We start from the raw sequence: 11433 nt of genomic DNA on the forward strand, positions 1-11433 counted from the left end.
CATGACCTTCCAAACCAAGACCCTTGCCTTCCCAGCAGGCCGACAAGGGAAATTATTCCTCTGGGGGAAGGGGGAAAAAGACAAAAAGCAGGGGAAGGGGAAGGGTCAAAGCTCACCCTCCCTCCCAAAGGACTGCAACTGGTAGTCCTGGTGATATTTCCACCAGTGCCCAGGTGAAGACATCTTGGTCCCTGAGCCCTCAGGGGACATCAGCCTCATGCTTCATGTGCCCTCTCTGGGAAGAAGAGCTCTGGGCATCTCTGCACTGTATCCTGGGGGGAGACCATGCTGTGCCCCACCGTGCAGGGGTCATCATAAATCTCATAGTCATTCCCCCCGGGCTGGTCTCATTCCCAAAGAAGTGAATGGTGTCGAAGCTCTCCTGGTCCAGGCGATCCAGGTAGTAGCCTTGTCCCAGCGCTCTGGGAAGACATCGAAGCTGATCATGCCCCCTCTGGAGAACCTCAGCCCTTTTCCTGCAAACTCTGCCTTCAAGTCCTCCACAAATTTCTCCCGGATCTTTTCTTTCTTGTCCAGCTCTGAGAATTCAATCCTCTCCTCCAGGGTACAGCTCCGGCCAATGGGGGACACGTTCAGCATCCCATTTCAGAATTCAATGAAGGTCCCACGTTTCCTGGGCAGCTTCAACAAGGCCATGTAGTTGAGGCAGAAGTTGATGAGGTCCTGCAGAAGCTCCTCTCCGAGATGGTTCTGGATGGTCTGCTTGGGGAGCAGCTGGCCATTTTTGTATTGCACAGTGCCATTCTCTGCAAATACGTAGTCAAACTTTTCTATGACTTCGTCCCCTTCGCCTAGCTCTTCTGCGATCTTGGAGTAGTCTGAACCCCCAACACCCCAATCTTCACTCGTCCCCGAAGTTCCTGGAGAAAGGCAGCCACTTCAGGGTCGATTTTCTGGCGGGCGGGGGTCAGGGTCCCATCCACGTCGAAGAGGCAGAGCACCCGCTCCCTTCTGCGGACCACCTCCCCGCTGGCGATAGCCCGGGTCTATTCTTTTCATTTCTTTCACCAATGTTTCTTCTACTTCTTATTTGATTTTTAACATCCTTTTTGAGTTCTTCCCAGAAGGATCTTTGGGCCATCACATGTAGACTATTTGACATTGTTATCTTCTGAGTTTGCATTTGGATCCTATCTGTATCCATTATAGCTTACTTTGTTCAGATTTCTTTTCTCTTTTTTGTTCATTTAAAAAAAAAATTGAACTCTGCTCCTTGGGATACATGGAATTACTGTCCAGCATTTCCCCCCAAGGTATAGGGTCTGATCATTGTCTTCCTATTCTAGAGATTGAACTTCTGGCAGCTTGCCCATTGTACTGGGGTGGCTTAGCCTAAGGCAGGCTTATTATGTCCTTGATTTTGAAATTGGAAAATTTTCTTCTACACTAGGGACTAGAGGTTTCACAGTTAAACTGCAGGATCATAGATTCTCAATTGCTGATCTGTACTGTGGAAAAGAGCCTCCCATTGCCTTGCCCATATACCCCCTGGCCATTAAAAGGTGCCAACTTTTCCCCAAGTGAGATAAACCTTTCTTGAAGTCCTTCCAAGTATTCCTAGGATGTGACAGTTTCCTTCCATTTCCTTGTGAATTCTAATCACTTAAGAATTCTATCTGAGGTTTGATTTAACTTAATTTCTGAGGGAAATTGAGAAATCTGGCAACTTCCCGACTTCTCTCTGTCATCTTAGCATCACTCCCTAAGTCTTGACTGATTCATTCTTTAGGATTTGATTATTTAGTTTCCAACTAATTTTTAATCTGTTCTTCTAAGACCATTTATTAAATTTAACTTTATTGAAGAATGTTCTTTTCATATCCTTAACTTCTTACTTATTTTATCTTTAGTTCTATTTACCTTTGAAAATGAAAAGTTGAGTTCCCTACTAATATAGTTTTAATATCTATTTTCTTCTATTTTCTTTGAGTATTTGACTGTGAGCCTAGCTCTAGTCAGGTCACCAGGATGATCAAACTTCTCATGATGGTGCTTCTGATTTTTCTACTGCCGATATTTCAACATCTCTTGCCACATACTTTAATAAGGCCCTCAAAAATTCTTGAATCTCACATTTTATCATTAAAATTGTTTACATCCCCACAAATCAAGTCAGAATTATGTTTGATTTTCTCAGAAAATTTCAGGAACATGTTGTAATTTATATTAGGTACAAGTGGTCCAAGAAATTAAAATATTGAATTATGAAAGAAACTGATTTATGCATTAAACATTTTGTGCCAGGGTCAAAATTTAGTGATTTCTGTAAAAAAGAAAAAAAAAAAGAAAAAAATGTTTATCCATTCTACTTTTTCATCTGTATTTTATATTTTCCCATTATTGTTGAATTTGTTGTTTAAAGGAAATTTGAATTAATTAAGGTTTACTGTAAACTTTTACTATCATACTATAGTTATATCTTTGGAAAAACTTTCAGAAAGAAAAGGAAGAAATATAAACTGATTATTTCCTTATTGTTTTTTTTTTTTTTTTTTTTTACGTTTTTTTGCAAGGCAAATGGGGTTAAGTGGCTTGCCCAAGGCCACACAGCTAGGTAATTATTAAGTTTCTGAGACTGTATTTGAACCCAGGTACTCCTGACTCCAAGGCCAGTGCTTTATCCACTACACCACCTAGACGCCCTATATTTTCCTTATTGTTAAAACAGAATATTAATTTTTTTTTTTTTTTTGTAAATTGGATGCCAGAGAAAAGTTAGAAGATCTTTTCTCATTCCAAGAAGGTACTGTTTTTTCAAAACTGTGATCTGCTCTGGGACAAATCTGTCCTGTACACTCTGTAAATGGCTAGCAAGTCAATCACAAACAAACTGAATGTACAAATATTAGTGCTGGCACTGAAATATGTTCAGAGGAGTCATCATTATTTAAAGTTTTTTCCCTTAATTCCATATCATGTCAATTAAAACTGAAGATGAAAAGAACTAATTTGTGTTTGAAATTTCATGTTTTATTAGTATCTCCATTTTAGATTTTATTTTTCAGTTTGTTCTCTGATATTTTTACTATACTGTGTGATTTAAATTTCTTTCATGGTACTTTCCCCTTGTGTGATTACAATAAAATTGCAATGTAGAGATGTAAAAAAAATGAAACCAAACAAAACAAAACAAAAAACAAGAAATAGGACTTTGATCCCCTTTGGGCTCCCATTGTAGTATGAGGAATATCCCAAGAAGCATGATGCAGAAATAACTTTTCCAAAAAAAGTGTTCTTGTGTCACCCTAAAGTGAAATCATGTCCTTTAATAGCAAAACTTCTTCACCAAATTGCAATCAACAACTCATTCATAGAGTACTTTGAGGTAATAAAACGATGGGTAAGGATTATTATAAAAGCCATACCATAAACAGGAATATTAAAAATTCTATGAAGATGCTTAAGTCATTTTGTTTAAAATACATTAAGAAACTGCTTTAGGATTTTCTTTACATAGCTTGATTAAAAAAAACTAAAAGTAAAACAGGAAAAAAACTGTAAGGAAAATTTAGGTGTCAGGATTTTATGACATTTTGAAATTTTGTTTTTCTAAAAGAATTAAAGATTTGTGGTTCCATGAAATATTGAAGTAATTTTCCTTTAGTTTTCTCAGAAATGAAAGTTGCAAATGTAAATTGGTCTTTGAGATTGGAAGCTATTTCAACATGTGTCCTTTATTCCTGGAAATCTCTTTGCCCACTAAACCTACTATTCACTACTTACTGAGGCCTCTAATAGTTTTATCTGAACAGCATGAAAAGGGACTAATTTGCCCATATATTGAATGTGCTTAATTCTTGCCAAAAAGACAAAAAAAACCCTCTTTATTTAAACCCAAATGGAGTTTCAGACTGCTAATCAGCTTATGTATGATGATTGTGTGTATGTGGGGAAGAGGGGTCCTTAATGCAGAGGAATAAAAACCAGACAATAATATAGAATCAAGGCAGGCATATTAAAATTTTGCTGTTTGATTTTTTCTTATTTCTTCCTTTTTATTATTTCTCCTCATTCTTAAAAATAGATGTTTTATCTGTTGAATGGAAGCAAGAATGGTTTGTGGGTTAAAAAAACCCCGAGATTCTCATTAACCATGGTTTCAGCTTCTTTACATGGGGAATAAAATTGTAATAAAAGAGACTGAAGCAGAGTTCTGAACAGTGAAACATTCTTAAACAGCCTTTCATCCTCTCTAAAGCAGTTGACCTCAGATCTTTCTCATGATTTGAGACCTTGTTTTTACAGGATTTGATTCCAATATATACAAAGGAGGAATAGTGAAATACATTTGTTCTTGAGGGCCAAAAGTGGCATAAATAGGAGGGGGATCATAGATTGAGTGAAACTTGGGGCATCTCCTTTGACTAAGTGATCATGACAGCCATAAGTTGGATAGGCTATTTCTTAGGTTAGGCAGGAAGTGATGGCACAAGTTATACATTCTAACCATGTGATAATAAGATGACCACTTCAAGACTTTCTAGACAATTGAACCATTTCTATCACATGGAACTTGTTCAGTAAAACAAGGCAAAACATGCAGGACCTCCAGCTAGCTTTCTCTAATTTTATCTTACTATCTTCAGTTCAAAGCTCTGGAACTAAAATACAAAGCTTAAAATCATCAAATTTATACTGATTAGAATTTGATTAGGGATCCTCACTCATAAAATCAATTTTCTCATGTATCAAAACATGATTTTATGTTCTCCTCATCTATACTTATTTTTGGTAAAAAGGATCATTCAAGCTTCTTCAGCTGATCTTTCTAAGCTCTCTTGAAAAAAAAAGCCAAGGGGGAGAAGAGAATCATATAAACTAAAGAAAATATTTGCCCTTAATATGAAATGTAATGGGAACAAAATAGTTAATGGTTGCACAAATAATTATAAAAATATTACTTTTGAATATTTTGAATACATTTTGAAAAGAATAAAGAGTGATTATCTTGAATTGTATAAGGGGCAGTATGGCAGAAGGGCCAAGAGTATCTGGGTTCAATCTAACTCTAAGATGTGAATAGTGAATGTAGAAAATGGAACAAATCATTTTTCTTTTCAGTATTCTAGACAACTCTCTTCTAACTATAAGTTACAGCGAAGGTGTTGACTTGCAGTAGTAGAAGAAATTTCCCTGACTGGAGCTTCTCTATAATAAAGTAAAAATGTTTTATTGCTAACGGTTTAAGCCATAGTCAAGGCAATGAAATAGAAATAAAACCTTATAAAAACCAAGTAAGGCCTTTTAAAAATTTTATTAAGTTAAGATGAAGTTCTAAATAAATCTGCCCTGAATTCTGTCTTGCAATGAATAATAGCTATTCAGCAAATATTGGTAATGTAATTTGATTGTTCTTGGAATTGCAATGAATTTATGTAGCTCAGGAAAACAAAGTTTAAAAGAATTTTGGAATTTCTTCAAACGAAAAAGATTTTAGATGCCTACTAACTATCTTTCTTATGAAGTCTTAAAGAAAGGAAAATTACTTATTTACTAAATACAGAAATAATTTTAGTAGAGTCTTCAGGAAATCAATAATATGCTGGAATTTAAATACTATGTTCTGAAATTGAAAAGTGTAAAAAATGGATCCCTGTGAAAATTGTAAATGTTATTGAGTTTTCTATCAAACACAATGAATTGTTTAAAAATGTTTTCTATTTAATTTCATTAAGAGGTTTGTCCCTCAAATAGTTATTAATTAAAATGTATGCTTTAATGAATATAAAATAATTTGACTTCTATATCATGTAATGCATGTATTGCTAATACTTCATTGCTTGTGATGGATTTTAGCTTTTGTTTGTGTTTTTTTGCAAGGCAAAAGTGGCTTGCCCAATGTTACACAACTAGGTATTTATTGTGTCCAAGCAAAGATTTGAACTCAGTGCCTCTTAACTCCAGGGCTGGTGCTCTATCCACTGCACCACCTAGCTGCCCTGTGATACTTTTATGCAAGTTGAATTTTGTCTAGTATCTTTAATATAGGTGTTTTCTTGTTTTTGCTTTGCCTGAGATCATGATTGATCCTCTTATCTCTTTTAATACAACTGAAGCATAATTGATTCTGTTCCTGGCACTTACTTTAACTGTCTATCTCTCTGTTTCATGAGTTTCTTATAAACAACATAATTTTGTTTCTGCTTTTATGATCCATTTTGCTACCCATTTCTTTTTTAATTAATTAATTTTCAGCCATATACACATGTATATTTTTAATTTACAAAATTTCCTTCCACCCTCTCTTCCCATCTCCTCTCCTAAGCAGTGAACAGTCAGTTTAGAACTGTATATACATATTTTGGATAAACAGGTTTACATATTAATAATTTTCCATGCGAGGAATTATGATTAATGGAACTAGATACATGAGATAATTTTTATAAAGTGTTCATTAGATTCTAAAGGGTTGATTTTTCTTTTTTTTTCTTGCTTTGTTTTGTTTTTCTTCCTCTGGATGGGGATAATGTTGTCCATAACTAGTTTAATATGGTTATCCTAGCTTTCAGGGGAGTTGCTTCCATTAAGGTGGATCATCTCACAATGTTGTTGATAATGTGGAAATTGTTCTTTTGGTTCTTCTACGTTCACCCAGCATCAGATCTGTAATTCATTCCATGCTTATCTAGAGTCCGACCATTTTTGGTTTCTTATAGAACAATAATATTCCATATGTATTCACAGACCATAACTTGTTTAGTCATTCCCCAATTGATGGACATCCACTCAATTTCCAATTCTTTACCACCACAAAAAGAGTTACTATGAATATTTTGAAACATGAAGGACTTTTCCCATTTTTTATAATTTCTTCTGGATATAGACTTAGAATTTGAATTGCTGGGTCAAAGAGAATGAACATTTTTATTATTCATTGGGTAGAGTTCCATATTGCTGTCCAGAATGGAGAGGTCCATTCACAACTCCACCAGCAATGCATCCATATCCCAATCCTCTCACAACCTCTCCAACATTGATCATTTTCCCATTTTCTCACTTTGGTCAAACTGATAGATGCAAGATAATAACTCATTGTTGTTTTAATTTGCATTTCTGTAATCAATAATGATTTGGAATACTTTTTCGTAATATAACTTTAATTTCTTTATTTGAAACCTGTCTATTCATATCCTTTGACTATTTATCAAGTGACAAATGACTTGCAACCTTATAAATTTGGTACAATTCTCTATATATTTAAGAAATGATACCTTTATCAGAACTAGTGAAAGTTGTTTCCTAGTTTTCTGTTTTCCTTCTAATTTTGGAAACATTGATTTCATTAGTGCAAAACCTTTTCAATTTAATATAGTCAAAAGCATTCATTTTGCATTTTTATCATGTACTCTAATTCCTATTTGATCATAAATTTCCATAGATCTGATAGAACATTTCTCGGTCTATTAATTTAGCTATGGTGTCTCCATTTATGTCTAAATCCTGTGTCCATTTTGACCTTATTTTGGAATAGAGTGTGAGATGTGGGTCTATGCCAAGTTTTTGCCATACTATTTTCCAGTTTTCCCAACAATTTTTTGTCAAATAGTGAGTTATCCCAGAAGTTGATGTCTCTAAGTTTGTCAAATAGTAGATTACTAGAGTCATTTACTGTGGTTTCTTTTAAATCCATCCTAGTCCACTGATCCTTTACTCTATTTCTTAACCAGTACCAGGCAGTTTTGATGACTGCCACTTTATAAGACAGTTTTTAGATCCAGTAGTTAGACCCCTTTCCTTTTCATTTTTTTAATCGATTCCCTTGCTATTCTTGACTTTTTTTTTTTTTGCTCCACATGAATTTTTTTACTATTTTAGTTTGGTAAAGTAGGTATTTAGTAGTTTCATTGGTATGGCATTGAATAAGAAATTTTATTTGGGTAGAATTGTAATTTTTAATTATAGCAGCTTGCCTTAACCATGAACGTCTGACATTTTTCCAGTTATTTAGATCTGATTTTATTTGGGTGAGAAGTGCTTTCTATCTGTGTTCATACAGTTTCTGCATTTTTGGGAGGTAGATTCCAATGCATTTAATGTTATCTATAGTTATTTTAAATGGAATTTCTCTTTCTATCATTTGCTCTTGGGTTTTGTTATTCATATATAGAAATGTTGATGATTTATGTGGGTCTATTTTATATCCTGCTATTCTGATGATTTTGTTAATTGATTTTCTTGGGTTCTCTAAGTATACCATCATATCATCTGCAAAGAGTGAAAGCATTGTTTCCTTGTTGCCAGTTCTGATTCCTTCAATTTCTTTTTCTTCTCTTTTGCTATAGCTTTCTTTTCATGGGTGAAATTTTCCCATTCTCATTTATATTTGTGATTAATGCTGATTTCCCACCAACTTATACATTTCTGTTTTATCCTCTGTTCTCTTTTTAATTTGTAGCTCCTGGAAAGTGTATTTTGTTTCTTACCACTGCCTCTTTTAATCTGCCTTCTCTTTTACCACTTCATCCCCTACTCCTCCTATTTCTCTATTGGTTAAGATAGATTGTTTTGGCTAATTGAGGTTTTGTATTTTTTCCTCTCTTTAAACCCATTCAGAAGACTGTATCTTAAGCATTGACCCTTCTTTCATTTCCCCTTCCAGTCTTGTGCCTTGAATATCTCTTCTGTGGCACATTTTATGCTTTTCTCGAGTCTTGAGCTTAAATGTCAAATTTTCTGATTATTCCTGGTGACTTTCAACAGTATTGTTTAAAAGTCCTTTATTTTTCACCAATGGATTATACCCCTTTTTGCTGGTTAGGTTGTTCTTGGCTGTAATCCAAGTTCCTTTGGTTTGTTGAATATCATAATCTGAACCCTGTGTTCTCTTAATGAGGTAGCTGCTAAATTGTAAATATCTTAACTGTGGCTCCATGATAATCTTAATGGTTTCTTTCTTTCTCCCTGAAGCACTATCTCTCTGAACTTGGATATTGGAAAATTTTATTCTATTAATCCTGAGAGTTTTCATTTTTTTTTAGTTTTTGCAAGGCAATGGGGTTAAGTGGCTTGCCCAAGGCCACACAGCTAGGTAATTATTAAGTGTCTGAGGCCAGATTTGAACTCAGGTACTCCTGACTCCAAGGCCAGTGCTCTATCCACTGCACCACCTAGCTGCCCCTGAGTTTTCATTTTTGAATCACTTTTAGTAGATTACTTCAATTACTAGCTTACCTCTGGTTCTAGAATATCAGCAGTTTTCCTTTATAATTTTTCAGAAATATGTTGTCCAGAATCTTTTTTTTTTGCTCATGACTTTCAAGCAATCTAATAATTCTAAAATTTCTTAAATTATTTCTTCTTGCTTTATTTTGCAGGTCAGTTTTTTGAGATGGTTCACATTCTTTTTTCTGCTTTTGACCTGCTGTATTGATTTTTTTGAGATTTCATATAATTGTAAATTCCATTTTCCTAATTCTTCTTTTTTAGGTTTTTGCAAGGCAAATGGGGTTAAGTGGCTTGCCCAATGCCACAGAGCTAGGTAATTATCAAGCGTCTGAGGTCAGATTTGAACTCAGGTACTCCTGACTCCAAGGCTGGTGCTCTATCCACTGTGCCACCTAGCTGCCCCCATTTTCCTAACTCTAAGAATTTTTTTCCTACAATGCACTTTTTTGCTTCTTTAAATTTTTTTTGACTAATTCTGTTTTTTAAGTATTATTTCCATCAGTGAAAATTTTTACTACTTTTTTTCATTTGGTCAATTCTGTTTTTTTTTTTTTAATTAGGTTGAACAGTTAGGTGAAACAGTGGCTAGAGTGTTAAACTTGTTATCAGGGAGACCTAGATTCAGATATGACTTAAGGTACTCCACAGCAGTGTACCATTGAACAAGGCAATTAAGTCAGTTTGTCTCAATTTTCTCATCTGTAAATTGCCAAACTACTCCAATAACTTAGAAAAACACAAATAAGGTCACAAACAGTTGAACATAACTGAAAAAACAATTTTCAAAGTATTATTGTTTTTAGTATTTTTGCACTTTTTCTCTCCAATTTGTTAATTATTCTTTTGTAATTTTCTTGCATCCTTCTAATTTCTTTTCACAATTTTACTTATTTGATTTTTGGAAATCATTTTAGCCCCTCCAGAAATTCTGTTGGCCTTATATCAAATTCACATTTTTCTTCAAAGTTTTGTTTATAGATGTTTTAATATTATGGTCTTCTATGTTTCTGTCTTAATCTTCCCTCTCACTTATAATAGCATTTTATGCTTGTCTTGTTTCTTGTCATTAAACTTTATGTTAAAATTAGGTAACTGTATTCCTAAGTTTGATGGTGAGTAGGTACTCAAGCTCTAGGGTTTTTTTCCACTGCTGTTTTTTTAAAGCTAATTCAAATAGGTGGGAATTTTCAGTGCTTACAAAATGTTGTGATACAATAGAGTTATGGTCTCTTCTCCCTTGAAATTGGAAAATAAGGGCTCCTCAGAGACCTTATTCCTTGTTACCAAAATAATACTATTCCTTATGCTTCCAAAGTTAGTATGTGTCAGGACCCTTGCTACCTTGGAAAATGCAATGTTCCTTTTTTCCCCCATGGGATTGGGATCCAGAAGTGAGAAAACTGTTGATTTGTCCCACAGAGTCCTGTCCTATTCCCAGTACTAACATATGGGTCCATGATTATCTTTTTTTCTGATCAATTGTCAGATTCCCCAATCTCTTATTTGAGAACTCCCAAAGCTGCTACTGCTGCTGCTGCTGTTGTTACCTCTAAGACCCACAGTGGTGTTACTGTCAAGTTCAGTACCAAGCTCCATGGCAGTATCACAGAACTTTCCTTCAAACTGCCTATATTTTCTTGGATTGGAAATATATCCTATGCCAATCTTTTGTTGATTCTGCTGCCCCAGAACTTGATTTGAGATATTATTTTAAATTTGTTTGAAAAGTAGTGATGGGATAGATTGCTTACTTCCTCTATTTCACCATCTTGGCTCTGCCCTGGAAGAATAAAGATTTTTTAAAAAAACTTGTAAGTTTGATTCCAATCCAATATGTCCAAAGCTAAATATCATTTCCTTTTTAAATCTTCCCTAAAGAATTTGCTCATTTTTCTTGACAGTGTTTTCATTAAAGTTCCCATTGTTTGTCATCATCTCAGTTAAAATCAGTCTCTAGTTAGACTGACTGTTATCACCTCAGTTAAAATCAGTTAAGAAATCTTCATTGTTGAACCATTTGTGCCCAGTCATAGTATACATTAGTTTAAAGTTCCATGTGTGAGCAAGGAATAGTCATACTGAAACCTACATCTAAGGAGCATGTCTGTTCCGTCACCAGAATTCCTGAGATAATTTTTGTTTCATTTTGTAAAGTCCTCTGGTGATATCATATAGTAATTTGCTAATTCCATGAGATTTGACTCTTTGTTTTTGTCTCCTCTATTGGCATATTTAACCACTAGAGTG

General features: G+C 34.5%; 1 pseudogene; it reads right to left on the bottom strand.

The window, feature by feature from the left end:
• Window positions 1–215: 215 nt before the first annotated feature.
• Window positions 216–10782, bottom strand: LOC141519229 (phosphomannomutase 1 pseudogene; annotated as a pseudogene).
• Between the last annotated feature and the right edge of the window lie 651 nt (window positions 10783–11433).

This window comes from Macrotis lagotis, chromosome 3 (genome assembly GCF_037893015.1).
Source record: "Macrotis lagotis isolate mMagLag1 chromosome 3, bilby.v1.9.chrom.fasta, whole genome shotgun sequence".
Taxonomy (NCBI): Eukaryota; Metazoa; Chordata; class Mammalia; order Peramelemorphia; family Peramelidae; genus Macrotis; species Macrotis lagotis.